This window comes from Mustela putorius, unplaced genomic scaffold (assembly GCF_011764305.1).
Source record: "Mustela putorius furo isolate JIRA1106 unplaced genomic scaffold, ASM1176430v1.1 tig00000421_pilon_pilon_pilon, whole genome shotgun sequence".
NCBI classification, from domain to species: Eukaryota; Metazoa; Chordata; class Mammalia; order Carnivora; family Mustelidae; genus Mustela; species Mustela putorius.
This window is the reverse complement of record NW_025421375.1, coordinates 14,725,257-14,738,289: the sequence shown is the minus strand read 5'-3', so window position 1 is coordinate 14,738,289 and position 13,033 is coordinate 14,725,257. Positions and strand designations below refer to the sequence as shown.

Sequence of the window (13,033 nt, the reverse complement as noted above, 5' to 3'; positions counted from 1 at the left end):
TGAATGTCCTAAGCATATGGGCTGTTTTTATTTTATACACAAATGGGCTTTCTTTTGTCTACTAAATGCTTGAAAATACACATTCATTAAGTCCTCATTTTTCATGTTCTAGAAATTATCACTAATCTCAAATTGTGTGCCTCAATCAAAATGTTAAGTGTATATAGTTCTCAAATTCTTTGCTTTGAATTTTGTCCCTAGCTCAGCAGAGCCACGACCACCAGTTCTTAGGATCCTGATTTAATATATTTCTCCTTTTCTTTCTGTGAAAAGTATATTCTATTACTAATAACCCTTCTGCTGTTTTCCAAATCACTGTGGTAGAAAGGATCTCTGCAGGTTAAGATAAATGAGTCCAACTATCTGGGATTACAGAAGAAGGCCCAGGCTTGCCTTCTCTTACATGTTACCATTAGGTACAGAATGTGGGGAACCTGCTTGAGATTCTCTCCCTCTTGCTCTTTCTCCAGCCCTTCCTCTACTCCTGATCTCTCTCTCTCTTTCTCCCAAATAAATAAATAAATGTTCAAAAAATTATAATTAGTTGGAAGAGTACGTTATTTTATGGTACAGGCAACTTCTGACTTAGGATTTTTATGTCGAGACATAGGGTGTGTAAGACAGTGGCTACTCTCAGCAAATTGTGATGCTGTATGTGTCTTGTTGATTAAATGAGACGGGCATATGGAAGCACCTATAAGAGCACTGGTCACAGTGAGCCTTCAATACAAGTTTAGGGTGGTTTACTATAGAATTATAAATAACAAAATGAAAACAAGACAAACAGCTGTGAATACAGAGTTAGAAGATGATGAGGTATTGGATTAGTTAATGTGTTCTCTGGAAAGTAGGATAGTTCTGCAGAACGTCTAGAAACTCCTAAAATGTTGTGCAGCAATTCCTGGTATTTCCTTATTTCTCTGGCTAGTAGTATCCCACTCTTCTGAACTTTAGAATACTCTCTTTCCTGCCAAAAGTGGTCAAAACTTTGCTTTACAGTTTGTTTCTCCCTAATGTAAATGTAGCTACTAATATCTTTCTAGAATTTAATGGGACATATTATTCACTATACGGAATTTATTTGGCTGGAAAAGCATCTTCAAAGTGAGTTCTGAATATCCAATAACAACAAGAGAGACAAAGAAGTACGTAATAAGGGATCTGTTTTATCTGTCATTTGTGTATTCTCCTATCTACCCATCTATGTTAAACAGAAATACGTATTTATGTAAATAGATACATATTTATATCTAGAGTTAATAAATATGTATGTTTAGTTTCCAATAATAAGTAGCCTTTAGGAAAAGGAATTCAGCCCTTAATTAATTAAGGGTTCTTTTGGTCACTCTTGCAATGGATTTAAGAAGATGCTCATTTTTTTCTGTTCTAACCTGCTACCAGGTACCTTGACAAAATTATACTTCTCAGTTAGGAGCACTATTTCCCCACCATCTCTGTTCCTACTCCAATACTCTGTCACCTACTGGATTAGAGGTTTTCAGAAAAGAGTTTGGCGGGTAGAGGGTAGATGTCCATGGTGCTGATTGTTGAGATTGTGCCTGAATTTAACTGTACATGAATGAGGCTTCTTGTGAAGGAGATGTAGGAGAGGAAGGTAATACAGTAATACAGTTCCTGATGTACCTAAATAGTATGTGTTCGAGTATGGCAAAATGGAGACGTAACATTGGACAGCAGCAAAGTACCTATACCTTTTGCCTATAACTTTATTTCTCTTTTAGCAGGTAGATGGGAGAAAATATGATTAAAAAGTTTCATGTACAAATAATTGAAACAGGTTATGAAAGTTTGAGTTATTATATTTTTACTGTCTATAGTGTATATTATCTGGAAGCAGAATTCACATAAATGCCTGCATATTGCATATCAACTTATCAAATGAATGACAGTCATTTCTCACATTCTGTGAATCTTTTCCAGGAAAATAATGAAACAAAAGAATACTTGCTAAAATCTAGTAAAGTCAGTGGAAAAAAACAAACAATGGAGCTGACACCCACTACTACTTAAAACTCAGTGTTATGACTAGAACAATTTATGTTGGTAATGTGTATATAATAAGAAAATATTTAAATTACAAATAGTTTACTTTTCATAGTAATACAGCTTCTCCCAGTAAAATAGTGTGCAATTGAGTGATTGGTGTGTGTGTGTGTGTGTGTGTGTGTGTGTGTGTTGTATATTATGTGTAGTCTCTTTTTGTACCTTGGAAGTTCCAGATGACACAATTTTCATCAATATATTGTGCATTTAATGTTATGATAACAAGAATATGTAGGGAGGTACTTTTTAAAAGACATTGTGGAGTGATTATAAACATTTTATAGCTGATCAGCATCATTTTACCAAGGCATATATTCCTCTAAATGCACTCTTTCACCTTCCTTATGTTTCTAGAAATTGAAGAGTACCACAGGAAAGCTGTGTCCCTGTATCATGTGCTGTTTGGGCTTCTGAAGTGTCCGGCAGATTTTTAATCATATGAGGTAAATACTTAATTTATTTTAATTATATTTTCAGGATGAAATGAATTACCATTTTGTGTCTTCAGACTTATTTTCTTTATAACAAGAAGGAAATTAATTTTGTTTTATTTAATCATGCATTTAATTAAGTAGTTCTCCTGGTTTGTGAGCTCCAAAGTGACTGGGGGAAGTAAAGGCATATTAACAATCTACTGTTAGGCTTATACGTTTTTCTCTGTAAAACTATTATCTATGTTCTATGTGATATGTTTACAATAGTCTGTATACCATTTTTATTTGCTTAAAGTGATTTTTGTCCTTTTAAATACTATGGTAACATAGTTCAATGTACTAGTTCAAATTTATACATAATAGCATAATAGCATAATGGCTAAACATATTTTCTTTATTAACACTTATGACATGGATAATAATATTGATATATATATATATATGTATATACATATATATATATCACTATTAATTTGAAGTGGAAAAAGAGTTATTTCTGGGCTTTTTTTTTCTTTAGTTTTGTCAGGTATAACATTTACACATTCTGTATTCAAAAAAATATATACCTGAAATAATAGAAACTACTTCATAGCTTTTAAGGGGCCTTTCTCTGTGTGGTGTAGGTAATTTTCTTTTCCTTGCAAAAATTTACTAGTTTTTCTACTTCCTCTCTCTCTGCTGGTGGTCATTGATTGATCAAGCATCACAACAAAATTTTATTTTTTATTAGTTTTTAATTTTTTTTTTGTCAGAGTAAATTGAGACATTGGCAATTGTTACTTTCTGTTCACCACCTAACATTACAGAGAGAGGAATTAAAGATAAATCTTGGCTAGTGTCTGTTTAAAAAGCCCATATTTAATGCAACTATAGGGAGACATATGGGGTTGTTTGCATATGCACTCATGAAGAACAGAAGTGAAAAAATGGATGTCCTAGAAAAGAAATGGGCCTGCTCCTGTCACTCCTTCACAAATCTATCAGACAACAGTGATGGCAAGGAAAGAATGCCTTTTTTTATGAACAGTCTACCCAAGTATTAATGGTGGACACACACACACACACATACACACACATACACATACACATCTGAGAGGCTGTTTTGGGCCCCAAGGAAACTGACACTTTCTATACACAGAAATATAGATTTAAATGAAAAAAGAAGTATATTTCAAAGATAAATAAATGGAAGAAAAATTGAATAGGCACAAACTATACTGAATTGGTGAGTTTTTTTAAATAATAAAGGTATCATTGACCAAATTTAAATCATGAACTGCGTAATGAGGCATATGGCTCACATTTTATGAGGCCCTCCATTATGTTGACTTAGATGAGAAAATAGGGAAGGAGCAGATAGTCGTGTAAAGAGAATTAGGGGAAACTGCTCATTTGCTCAGCACGAGTGTCTATCATTCACAGGGCTCTTCCAATCAAAAAGAACATTCAATGGTACTTAAAATATAAATTTAATGTGATTTGAGGACACTGTGAATTATGCTTCTTTGAATATTTCTTAGTATACTTATTCATAGTTATTTTAGCCAGTTTAAGTAATCCTGATAAATTAACCTATATTTTCCACTTGAATTTTTGGGAAGTTCTTCAATCTACCCCTGATTGTGAACCCAGAGAACACAGGTTGTCTTTAGATGTACCCAGATGGTAGAGACTGATTTTATTTTTATCAGCAAAAATGTTACACACACTACTAATTTATTAAATGAGTGGAGGTTATTTTTTTTTTGAGTAGAGGTTATTTTAAAACAATATTTTTTTGATTTTGATGGGATTTTTAAGAAACATCAAAGCCATATGGAAACTTTCATTTTTACAAAAATTTAAAGTATGAAATAGAAGCAGAATGAAAGGACAGATCTTATTTCCTCTTAGTTCTTGTTTTAAGAATAAAGCTCACTTTTACTTCCATTTGCAGTCCCCTCTCCCACTGCCCCCACTCTCACTGGCTCCTTCTCCAGTGCACATAGTCAAGTCTTCATCTAAAGTGACAAAGACAGATTGAATGTTGCCCTGCCCCCCCCCACAGGTACTGAGCTATTTACCTATTTTTTAATTGTTATTCTTTATTTCCTCTAAATATTTGGTGAGGTTTTAAAATTTATTTTCTCCATTCTAAAGCCATCAGAATATATATATTTTTAAAATGAGTATTAGTAAAGAGCCAGGTCAATTGAAAGGATAATAGAGACATTTTTGTTGTTTTAAAAAAAGCCATAGACACAGGGATAGAAGTTAAGTGTTATCAGTGTGATGGCAGTGTGTAATTAGAATGTAGATGACACAGAGGGAGAAAAACCATGAGAGACTCTCAACTATTGGAAACAAACTGGGGTTGCTGGAGGGGCGGTGGGTGGGGGGATGGGTAATTGGGTGAGGACAGGGGACGTGATGAGCACTCGGTGTTACACGCAACTGATGAATTACTGAACTCTACATCTGATAAAAGAAAGAATGTGAATGACATTACAATAGGTGTACGGAATAGGGAGAATGCTATAAACCAGGTCAGCACTCTGAATAGAACACCCCTAAAACACTATGACCCGAGTCCAAAGTTGAAGAAGGTTATTGATGAACTGAGGGTAACTGCCCAGAGCAATCCAGCTAATGAGAGAGTCGAAAAGTTTGGAGGAATTTTGTATGCCTTGTTTTGAGAAGAAAAGACTAAGTGTTAGAGATGATAATTTTCTGGAAATAACTTGAATCAGTGTCAGATGGAAGGGAAATTAGTATTTCTAGCTATAACTCTGAAGGAGGTCCTGAGACATTTGGGTCTACTGTGACCCAATGGATGAAAAAAATTTTAAAATAATATTAAATGGGATTCATAAACAAAATAAACAAAAGCTGTTAAAAAATAGAATTTTTCCTCAAACAGAATGGGCTGCTGTAAACAGGGTTAACAGTCTGGCTTCTAGAGATGTCACTTGAAGATGGCTGACTGATCCGCTGCTTCTCACTGGGGATTCATGTACTAATCAGTGTTCCTGAAAGATGAACAGTTTGCATTTCTTTCATTATTCTGTCATTTTTTGGATGATCTTTTGTGTGGAGAAATATCCTTTACATACATCATCAGTATTTAATACTAAGTGATCCTTTTTTAATTTCCTGTGTTTTCTTAATTTAAGATGATTTTTATGTGTAAAGAAATTTTATTGAGAAAAATGCTGGAATGGTTCTATTTTAATTCTGCCACTCAGTAGGATATAGATTTGAAGCCAACAGTTTACTCTGTTTTAGTTCAGCTATAAAATAAGAAAGCTAAGCAAATGACCCAAGATTCTTACTAGCTCCAAAAATCTAAGCATTTTATCTATTTGATAGAAGTTGCAAATAGCGTGGCTGAATGTTCTTAGCGGTTATAGTTTTAGGCAGGTGTGCAGTGTTCCTAGGTTCTCACTCACTGCCTCTGTCACTTTGCTAATTTACATGAGGTCTCTGTGGCTTAGTTCACTAGTCTGTGAAAAGAGAATGTGAAACTACTGCTTGTGGTGTGATATTGTCCTCGATGCTCATGTACTAATCATGGTAAGAATGAATGGCTTAACATCAAACATTACAAACTACATGCTTTTCCAATTCACTGAACTTGAATTGGACCCCAACAATTATGTCATTACCTGGAAGCACATTTTACAGCATAAAGTTAAATATTTTAAGGGTATTTTATTTATTATCATTAATGATTTGGGTTATGACTAGGATAAGGTGTTAGCCATTCAGTTAGACTTCTGTTCACATATTAGATGAAACCAGAGTTGTTATTGTTATTGTTATTGTTGTTGTTTTCTGAAGAAGTCTAGATGTTGGCTAAAGATATTCCCTTTTGTACTTGTCTGTATAGGCCCGTTAGCCGGTTCAGGTAAGTGTTCTGGCTAGGTGTCTTGGCTCCTGAGAAGATGCCAAAATTATGCATGTTTTAAAACCCATGGATATGTCCTTAATTAGTAATACCAAATGTCTGGTCTGTTACTCACCATACATCATAATTCTGCCAACCAATATCAATCAGCAACATAGTGGCAAAATATATAGTGAGGGAAGATTTCCCAAATGACATGAATCTTTTTCATTCATCAGTAAGCTTCAATTTTATCAATGGAGTAAACAAGACTATTAAAATCTTTGTAGTGCTCGCTTCGGCAGCACATATACTAAAATCTTTGTATTTACTCTGTAGAAGTGCTTTCACTGAACCACAGCTTGAATCAATGCAATCGACTTACACTGATTTGTGTTACAGATGCTAGAAACTCATGCTTACATTTACAGTGGTAATGTCATTCATGGTGTGCTTTTCTTCATCCTTTATGAAGTTTCTCCATTAGGAAGATTATGGGGCATACGTCCGTCCAGTCTAAGCACTCCAAATACAGGCTTCTCTCGGAAAATTACTTTTAGCTATTACTCCAGTAGACCACCTAATAGATTTATTTGCCGATGTGTGTAGGCTTCTAGGAAGTTCAAAACCAAATCTGTTGCACATGTTCTGGTGAGTAAACAGAATCCAGTGGCGTATATCTATTGAAACATGGCTGCTATGAGATCCATTGAGGAACAGGATCTCATCTTTTATTTGGTTCTAGGGTAGATTTGATCAGGTTGCAACCCCAGGGTTTATATTATGGAAGATTGAGAAAAGATAACACTTCATATATTAATACCCATTCTTGGCAAGTATTAGCTATAATTAGTACTAAAAGAGATTTTCCAAAAGTAGTTCTTTTTCTACCACCTTTCTGGAGCCATCAAAACACATATTCGTGCATGTGTTCATTCAGTAAACATTTGTGGAGCGCCTACTATGTTCATATGTTACTCACATGTATATGAGGAGATGATATAGAGGAGATCCATATTGTCACTGAACCTATGTTTTAATGGGAGGCATGTACTATAGAGTCCATGAACAATAAAAGTATGTAAAAGAACGTGTCCAGTAATAAGAAGTGCTAAAATAAGTTGAGAGCCTGGGAATCTACTTGGATTTGTGTTGTCAGGGAAGACTTTACCAACGGAGGTGACATTTTAAGGAGGGATCTGAGTGATAAGAAGGAGCAACCTGTGCATTGTCTGCAGGAAGAGCTTTCAGAGAGGAGGAAGATTGAATTCCCAGGGAGAGGAGATAATCCTTTGGTGGGAGAGACTCCATGAGGTTATGGGATAGTCATCCAATGAATATTTATGCACATAGGAGCCAGTCTACCTTCTCTTCCTTTCAAACTAGAAGGCTGAAATCCTTCTTACATGGTTCTACATGGAGGAGCTCAGCCATCTTTCTTACTAACGCCTCATTCTCCTCCCCCCACTTCTCCTTTTTATCTTATTTCCAATGCTAAGCTGACCCAGGGCTTACCCCTAGGTACTTCCCTCTGACCTACTATTTTCCTTGAAAACCTCCAATCCGATCAAAGTAAAATGGGCTTAAATTTGGAGTTAGGTAGCAGAGATCTCTCAGGCTTCTAGTTCAGGTCCTGGTTCCAGCCCAGGTGACCATAGTTCTCCATATTGACAGTTAGGTCCCAAACACTATTAATAAGAAAGAGGAACTTTGCCCTCCTTTACTTTTGTTCCTTACAGGTAGCTCTTTAGGATTGACACAAAGAGCAGCCCTGTTTTCTGAGAAGGAAGACCAACAGATCTGGATTCTCCCATACATAAGCTAATTGATGTCAAGTAGGTACTAAGATGGCATTATTGTATCTTTTTGTTTTTACATTTTTTTCTCATTTATTTTGATCTCACACCAAAGCAACTTAGTTAGCTATCCCAAGTCCTTTTAAGAATGAAACAGGCTACAATACACTCTTCCAGTATAAATAATTTCTTATTCCTATTTAACAAATATTTCATATTACCTGTTGATTGCCTGTTTGCATCAGTGGATATCACAGTCTTGTCACTCTGAGTAAGGGACTTAAATACCCCAGGCATCCTTACACATACCAGTTCTGATAGAGTCTCAGGTTGATTCTGCCAGGGATCCTCATCCACTTTTTTGTGCTTCTGTCAACCCTATCCTTGTCCTCATGCATCCTGTGCACATGGTAGTTGATCATTTCATGACTCAACAGTTATCTTCAGTGCATAGCAGATAGGGGAAGGGAAGGGAACTAACATGAAGAATAAAATTTTAATATTTTTTGTGTGTTCTTTCTATGCTCATATGTAATTTCAGTGATCACTGTTTTATTGGAAGAGGTTAAAATGTTATTAATATGTACATTGAATTGGTTTGGCATTTGCTACAAGCCACTGCCACAGGCATGAGGGATAGCTAATCAAAACCCACCTGGAGCTCACCATGCCTGCAGCAGGATCTGTTTGTCATCAAGACGGAGGCTTGAAATGAATCTTAGTTCCTTTTTTCAATCTGACAGATATATTTGTCTGTCCTTTGTTTAGTTCCTCTTCCCAGCTTACAGAAAATAACAGGAAAAAAAAATAGTGAATCTCAGATCCCCTACATTTCAATCCTGTATACATAAAGCTCTGTTAGTATTTTTGTACTTCAACTATATGAATACCTCATTTTTCTGAGAAAGGCCCATTTTCATTCAGAATGTTAGAGATTGAAAGCTTTGTCTACTGAGGGATCAATAGTTTCAGTGGTGATGGATCTCAGCGGAAATACGATGACATCATTTTTGTATCAACATTTATGCAACAACTTTTATAGCACTTGTGATGCATGAGCCAGGCACTGTTGTAAGCCCTTTATAATATTTAATTTCCATAATAGCCCAATGAAATTAATTTTATTAGCTCCTTTCTGCAGATGGAGAAACTAGGGATGAGGGGTTTAATAACATCCCCAGGATCACAAAACTCATAAATACAATGTGTTATATAACAAGATATACTTAGCAACTAAGGCCTGCCACAGAAGAATTTTTGAGAGCCCATAAGCACGAGTAAAAATGACCCAGTCATTGAAGAGTGGAAAATGGTCCTTTCTGTGATCTCTCTTCAAAATATCCTATCACTTGATAGGTTCCATGAGGAGGAATATTTCACAGATGGCTAAAAAGTTTATAAATATGAAGTCAAGCCTCTATCAAGAAAACTTGAGAGGAAGTGATAAAAAAAAGGCATCAATTTCTTTTGCTTGGAGCTTAAATACTTTTGCCACCCCATCTAGAATTTCCCTTCAGAAAGGGAGATAAGTAAGATTAATCTCAGCAGGTCTCTGGGAAACCTATTTGCATTGGGTCTCCCTCTGGACTCTGATTACATTTTGCCCTACTGTTGTGTGACACTTGCATCCTTGGAATCTTTTTATGACTCTGAATTCATGCTGCACATGTGATTTACAATAGCATTAAAAAAGTGCAGCACCTAATTAATTCACCAATCAGCTGTCAGAGCCTGTGATCTTTTCCTGGTTCACTGTCGAGCTCCCTGTGGGAGCACCAGTATTACGAAAGTGCCATTTTCATTATGCTGTATGTGGTACTAAAGCAGAGGACTAAGTTATGCTGCTTGTTCATGGAAAATATGCCATCCCCATGAGTGCCTTGATGACTTTGTTAAAAATACCTTCTGCCACCCCTGTTCTCTTGTTCTCATGAATACTGTGGCTCCACAATACCGCAGGGTTTTCACAGTGGCATAAATTAAGAGACGGGAGATCAGCATATTTCAGTTTCATACCTGTGTTTTTTTCCCTTGAGTTTTTGTATTTTATCTTAAGAAACGTCATCCCACTTACTTTTTTTGAAATAGAAAATTGAAAATCTATCTTCTCAGACTGTATCATCTTTGAAGACTTTCTTGACTCAAATGTTCCAAAATAAGAACATTTTATACACAGTAGGAATATTCATGGCTACCAAGTATTTCATGGACTTACAAAATTAGAACCATGTGAACATGTTTTATGAGTACTTTCAGAGAGAAACATAGGAAGGAAAGATAATGGTGTTTGTAGAATTGTAGAGTCAAGTTTACTTATGATTAATATGTACTTTAATGATTGCATGACTGAGTTTTTTTTTTCCTCCCTGAGTAATAAACTATTCCAAAACTTACTTGCCTAACACAACAATCATTTGATTATTTTTCACAGGTCTCCAGGTCAGTGGGCAGTTTTGGTGATCCTAAGTTTGACTGATTTCAGCTGAGCTTGCTCCTACATATAAGGTCAGCTGCAAATAGGCCAGGAGTGACAGGGGTAGCAAAAAGTATAACAAAGTCATCAACATACTCATGAGGATGGCATATTTTCCATGAACAAGCAGCATAACTTAGTCCTCTGACTCACTTATTTTGCAATTTTGTGACTGAGGCACCAAGAGTCATATGTCTGTATCATACAATTGATTAGCTTGAGCAAATTTACACAGCAGATGTCAGTTTCAAGACAAAGAATGGAAGCATTGAAGCCAATGCTTAGAATTGGCCCAATGTTGGCTTTTACCTTATTTTGTTGGCCAAAGTGAGTCACAAGGCCACCTTGATAAAAAGGAGTGGACACATAGATTCTACCCCTTGACAAGAGTAATGATGAGGTAACACTACAAAGTGGATATATGAAGGAGAAAGAAAATAGGACAGTTTTGCAATCTGTCACATTTAGCTACCTGACAGAGTTTAATGTCCTATAGAACTGACCTAGGTTTAGTTTTTGCACCGTTACCTAATCAAGCTGGTTCCCCAATCAAAACAGTGCTTCTCAATTTGGCAGCACAACTTAGCATCACAACAGTAGTACAATATATTCCACATCCATTCAAAATCTTTTATTTCAGGGCCTGGGTGGCTCAGTGGGTTAAGCATCTGCCTTGAGCTCAGGTCATGATCTCAGGGTCCTGGGGTTGAGCCCCGCATTGGGCTTCCTGCTCAGCAGGGAGTCTGCTTCTCCCTCTCCCTCCACCCCTGTTCATGATTTCTCTCTCTCTCTTTCTCTCTTAAATGAATGAAAAAAATCCTAAAAAAATCTTTTATTTCAGATGTTTCTTTTTTACTTGGTTTTATTGAACAGAGATGGAAAGTATTTAAAATATGTATGAGTTGTAAAATAGACTACAAAATGCATAGCATTTTGCATACCATTCAGTGTAAGAAAAACATTAACATATATTGACGTAACCCATACATCCTTCTTTAATCCAATCTCTTTCCTTGTGCCCTCAGAGATAACCTGTCTTCTGAATTTTGTTTATCATCCTTTTGCTTTTCATTATAGTTTTGAGACATATTTCTACCATTTTACATTTTTATGGGGTACATATCTAATTTTTTTTTAATTTTACATAAGTGGAATCATACTGCTTATTACTAGAGTTAGCTACTGTTTCAAATTTTGTACTTTAGTTGAAGTATCTAGTCTATTTACACTGATTATGATGCTAATATATTTTATTTGGATCTTCAACATTATTTTAAATTTGTTATTTGTCTACCCATTCTTGTGTTTCTCGATCTATTTCCCAATTATTTTGAATTGATTATTCTCATTTATCTTTCCCTCTATTAGTTTAATACTTCTATTCTCTTTTCTAGTCTTTAATGATTATTTTAGAAATGTAATTATGTGCAGGAAAACTCACTAAAGTGTGAAGTTCAATCTTCACTCTCCTTCTGAACAATATAAGAGCTTGAAATAACAAGTACATCCAGCTTCCTTTAATTTTATAGTAATTTTCATACATTTTACTTCTGTTGCAATATTTAACCCAAATGGCAATTTTATTTTTGTTTCAATATAGATAAATAAAAATACTGCTCAGTGTGTTTGCTTACCATTCCTTCTTGAATATGAGATTTTTCATCTGAGATCTTTTTCTTCTGCCTGAAGAACTACATCTAAGATATCATTTAGTAATTATCTATTGGTAATAAATGCTTAGTTTTTCTTTGTCCATAAATGTCTTTCTTTTTCTTATCACTGAAAGAGTATATAATTCTAGGTTGATAGTTATATTACTTTAGCACATTCTGTCTATTATTATGCTGGCCTTCTAGTGCACATTGTTGCTGTTCAGAAGTCAGTTATCCACCTGATTGCTCTCCGTGAAGATGATCAGTCCTTCTTCTCTACAGCATTTAATATTTTTTCTTTGTCTCTGTTGCCTTTGTAGTCTTACTGTGGTATATCCAGATATCAAGTTTTTCATATTTATTTGATCTTATTTTATTTTGATCTTAGGGTATTTAATTTTTATGTTGGTGTCTTCCATCAATTCTGGAAAATTCTTAGTTATTATTTATTTATATATTTCCTTTACTCATTTTTCTTTTTCCTTTCTTTCTGGAATCCAGATGGTAAAAGTGAGCTTTCAAACTCTATTCTTATTTGGGGTCTAATGTGTTCCTAATTTTTGGTCTTTGAATTTGGTTTTCTTTAATTGGTTTAAGTTGTGACATAAATTTAGACATATAGAAAGATCCCAAGAAGAGTAATAAGGATTTTCATATACCTTCATCCAGATTTTTCCAGCTGTTAACATTTTACCATATATCCTTTGTCATCTGTCTCTTTCTGAAACATTTAAGGATAACTTGAGTCA

The 13,033-nt window shown here is 35.1% G+C and overlaps 1 non-coding gene across 1 annotated transcript in view; it reads left to right on the top strand.

Moving 5' to 3' along the window:
- The window catches only part of LOC101687264, an 870,167-nt gene that overhangs the window by 481,001 nt on the left and 376,133 nt on the right, over positions 1–13,033 (top strand). The window contains exon 3 of the transcript XR_006606666.1: positions 2,419–2,507. This is a non-coding gene — a transcript (uncharacterized LOC101687264). The remainder of the gene's footprint in view (positions 1–2,418; positions 2,508–13,033) is intronic.